The sequence below is a fragment of the Lampetra planeri genome, chromosome 59 (assembly GCF_965212315.1).
Source record: "Lampetra planeri chromosome 59, kcLamPlan1.2.h2, whole genome shotgun sequence".
Classification (NCBI taxonomy): Eukaryota; Metazoa; Chordata; class Hyperoartia; order Petromyzontiformes; family Petromyzontidae; genus Lampetra; species Lampetra planeri.
Window position 1 is genome coordinate 389,429 of NC_136165.1, and position 5,175 is coordinate 394,603.

Sequence of the window (5,175 nt, forward strand, 5' to 3'; positions counted from 1 at the left end):
TGGGAGAGTGCATGTGTGCTGTCTCTGGTTGGTTGGTACTTCAGGTGCAATGACAAGAAGCCACGAACCTCGCGACCGCTGCGCCTGTGACCGCCCCCACGGCGTGGGGGCTTTGTGGCGAGTCTCACCGGAATGTAATGATGTTCGTGGTCGTCGTATCCATCGTTGTTTGGTCCCCGGGATCTGTTGCGGAGCGCAAAGTACCATACTTCCTGTATGGCGACAAGCTCCAGCTTCTCCCGGTGGGTCATTTGAGAGCCAAAGAGAGCCAGGATTGCTGCAGGCAAGAGAATAACAACAACAGCTGTCGGTGATCATTTGTTTAGATTCCTTTTCAGGAGGTTCCTGCAGATTTATAGAGAATGGGGGTGACGCTGCTGCCATTACGTCTGCTGTGTGATGCCAATTTGAGGAGTTTGCAGGGGATTTGGATGTTTTGGCCAATACCAGTTATGTCTGTATGTTGAACTTATTTTGCACCGTGCTTCGGCAACCCTGCTAATCAGAAGTGAGGGGGAAGGACAATAAACTAAAAAGTTCGCAAAAATTATAGATTTAAAAGAACATCGCTCCAGTGGCTTCCTAATGTCAGAAGAGCATTCCAGATGACTGCAGAAGCACATCTGAAAACGTGCGATGCAGTGACCATCTTCGTTCGATGTCCAGCTATATGCAGCTTTGATGACGTCTTAGGTTGCTTGGATTTGACAACGGGGTTAATGAATTAGATAAACATAACACAGATATGCCAAGGATTTTATGAAATAAGAATAGCTTTTACCCTTTCTGGCACAAAAACAGGTGTTAATATGTTCAAACACCAAATAGATACCTTTTGCAAGGCATCAAGTCTGCATTTACCACACATACTTGTGGAAAAATATGCAAACAAACATGCTCCGATAATATATGCAGTCTTTGAAATTGACTGGCCTGCACCAGAGACAACCTTCTTTATGACTTTGTCTCGCCGGTGTGAAACCAGAGAACGGCAAAAGTCGAACGGTACATCACCCATGCAACATGGCCACCATGAAGTCCCCCATGCATCATGGTCACTGTCACGTCCCCCTTGAAACATGACCATCGTGATGTCCCACCATTCAGTGTGGCCATCTTGACGTCACTCATTTCTGTTCTTACCTTGTGGCGATTTGCTGCGGATGGAGGCGGTGCGCGCTGAGGACAGCGCACTCCACGTGGTGCAAGACTCGCCGTTACTCCGAGCCTCTCCAGCTCGGCTGATCTACACACACACACAAAAAGGTCCACCACTAGAGCTTGAGGAGTGAGTGGGACTCGGGCAGGACGAGCCATGGCCAGGATGGACAACAATGGCTGACAGTCAAGAATAATAACAGCGACAACCAAGGAACGGAACACATCAGAGAGGAGAGCCGCCAGAGAGATGGTGCGACGAAACCGGCGCTTGGCGGATTATTCCATCACAGGATGTGAGGGGTAGCAGGGTCTCAGGGAGCGAGGCATTCATCCATCAGTGGATAGATAACAGTGCTGTAGATGCTCACGCGTAGACAGGCATGTACACCAACAGGATCTCGGAGAGACACTGATAGACGCACACACACTCAGGCGGGCAAGGAGAAGCACATCCAGGTATACAGGTCACAGGTAGGCACACGCAGAGGGGAGAACACACGTCCACCCATACTTCACCACACAAGTCGAGGAGCCACATGTACCTCCATGGTAGCAACTTGCAGACGAGGGTGCTCAGAGCTCACGGTGTCTCTCGCGCGGTCCGGGTCTCTGCGTGGAGAGCGGGAGACAGAGGCGAGGGTCACAGAGTCGAAGGGGCGTGACACGCCCACGTCTAAACACACGTCACTTCACAATGCGGACTCTCATCATCAACACAGACTCACCAGTCACCCACAATACGAAAAACACAAAAAGCAACAACTGCCTTTCCTCAGCATCTCTGGCAAGGCGGTGTTGAATAATCCTTGCCAGGACCTTTCCCGGCACACTGAGGAGTGAGATGCCCCTGTAGTTGTTACAGTCTGTGCGGTCTCCCTTCTTAAAGATGGGGACCACCAGGGCATCCTGCCACCTCACTAACACCACCACCACTAATACCACCAACACCACCATCACTAACACCAGTAACACCACCACTATCACCACTAATAACAACCACAATCACTAACACCACCACCATCACAAGCACCACCCCCACTAATACCACCAACATTAACACCACCAACATTAACACCACCACTCCTCCCCCTGCCAGTATGGGACAACAAAGACAAAGAAGGCTCAGCTAATCGAGTCTCTCATCTTTCTAAAGAGATGCCGCGACTCTAAGGTAATACCAATCGCATTTACATTAACCTCTGCTGCTGTAACTTCTTCTAATGCTAAACGAATTCTGTATAGAACTAGCTTAGCTCTTATCTCAGAGAAAATCAGACTTACGCGCACCGAACTAGATCAGTTAGACAAGACACTCTACAAATCACACTTATCTTTGACTGCAACAATGTCCACATCGGATTGGGAACATGTAGACAATATGACTGCCTCTTCAGCTGCCGCTATGTCGACCAGATGTAAGGACAACTTGATTTCCAAATTCAACCGCCTCTCAAATAAGAGACCGGACCCACACACTGAAAAGCTAGACGTTAACAAAGTCGTAATTAATCGCTAATCCTACATACTGCACGGGCATAATATGACTTTGAAACCCCCCCGCCAAACCTCCTACGCATTTCACAAGTAGTACTAATCACATACCTGCATTTCTCATAAATATGCTAAATTCCTCTTGATATGCAAATTATTTTGTCAAGGCGCCCTTCCACCCTTCCAACCCAGCTTAAATATACGCTCCAAGCGTGGTGGTGTTTCATTCAGACGCTGTCTCCCCTACAGACCTGGTCTTCACTTGAGGACGGCTGCTTGCGTTGTGGCCGAAACGTCGTGAGAATTATTTTATTATGTTTTATTTTTATTATTTTATTAATACCCTTCTACGTGACTTTACCGAAAGAACCAAGAAGATGAATCCCTGCAGTCACGAAAGCTTTAAATCGAAATAAAAACAAAGATCCCCATAGAGACTTAACAGTCTGTAGGGGAAAGTGCTGTTAGCCAGCAGTACGTATGAAGGCTGACACGACACCACGCCCGGCCGCCTTTGTCTCCCTAGTGGCGATCTTTACACACCGCACCAGGTACTCATTCGAGGTTGAGTCGACCTAGGGGAGGCCCAGCACCGGTTCAGATAATCGTCACTGCTGTTGGCCTTGAGAGAGAATCCACCTCGGGGTCTCCCAGTTAATAGCGCGGCGCGCTGTCAGCTACACGACCGTTCCACACACACAGACTCACACAGATAGTCTCACACACACAGACTCACACAGAGAGACTCACACACACACACAGACTCACACACACAGACTCACATAGAGAGACTCACACAGAGAGACTAACACCACCACCACCACTCGCCCACAGCTCGGTTCTACTCCTCACCTGCTCTGGGGTCTGTCCGCGCCTCTCTAACGGGCAAACTGCCAGTGGGAAGCACGTGGCGCGAGACGCGGGGGCGGTACAAGTTAACCACGCCCCCCAGTGATGTCACAGCCATGAGCTCCTCCCCCCCACCTGAGCTCCTCACCCCATGCCTCCTCTGCCCCCCACCCGAGACCCCCATGCCCCCCCTCAATACCCCCACCATGACCGTTCCACACAGACAGACTCACACACACACAGACTCACACGGAGAGACTCACACAGCCACCACTCACCCACAGCTCGGTTCCACTCCTGCAGAAGACCGACTCAGGGAAGTCCCAGGGCTTGCGAGCTGGTTTTCAATCTTCAACGGCTCTTCTGCTCCAACGACTGCCTCGAGCTCTCTCGCGCACCGCCTTATATAGCCAACTGCCCCCGAGGGGCGGGGCTGTATGCGGACGTTGATGTAGACACCCCACGCACAGACCGTGATATAGACACCGCAACGTAATGGCTTGCTACACCCCGGTACGTAACACCTCTACATCTCGATTTAAAGCTTTCGTGATTGCAGGGATTCATCTTCTTGGTTCTTTCGGTAAAGTCACGTAGAAGGGAAATAATAAAATAATAAAAATAAAACAATAAAATTATTCTTACGACGTTTCGGCCACAACGCAAGCAGCCGTCCTCAGGTGAAGGCCAGGTCTGTCGGGGAGACAGCGTCTGAATGAAAGACCACCACGCTTGGAGCGTATATTTAAGCTGGGTTGAAAGGGGGGAAGGGCGCCTTGACAAAATAATGTGCATATCAAGAGGAATTTAGCATATTTATGGAAAATGCAGATATGTGATTAGTACTACTTGTGAAATGCGTAGGAGGTGGGCGGGGGGTTTCAAAGTCATATTATGCCCGTGCATTATGCAGGATTAGCAGCATCAAAGGGAGGGGATAGGGGTAGCATTAATAAAGGGAAGGAATGTTAATAGTATGTAGCTGCAGTAACGAAACCACCACGTAAACAACTAAAGTATAAACTACATAGACATCTCTAACGGCCAAATTGCCAGTGGCGCGAGACGCGGGGGCGGTACAAGGTAACCACGCCCCCCCCGTGATGTCACAGCCATGAGCTCCTCCCCCCATGCCCCCCCTGCCTCCCCTCGCGACCATCTTCCATGTCCCCTCCCCCCCTCGCGAACCCCCCATGCCCCTCCCCCCTCATGACCCACCCCCTCACCCCCATGCCCCTCCCCCTCACCCCCCATGCCCCACCCCCCTCCCCCCGCTGCTACTTCCGCTGGGGCCGGGGACGAGTGGAGGCGGCGCGCGCTGTGGATTGTGGGTGGCGAGCGGCAGATTTTGATTCCCGCTCACGGCCACCGTCAGGGGCGAGCGAAAGCTTCTGAAGCGGCGGCTCGCTGGGCCTCCTCTACGTCGACTCAGCCTGAAGGTGAGAACCTCGCGCGGTGTGTCCACATCAGCAGTGGCGGCGGCGGTGGGAGGAGACAGAGGAGGCGCCTGGCCCACAGCCGTCACGTTCTGCGGAGTTCACGGCGCAGCTTCAAGCAGAGCTCGGCCCTGCTGCTGCTGCTGCTGAGAGGCACTCCCAGACGGCCGCGTGGCTGATAGTTGTGGTTACATTATAGTTGTGGTTGCAGTTGTTGGTCGTGGTTATTGTTGTGATT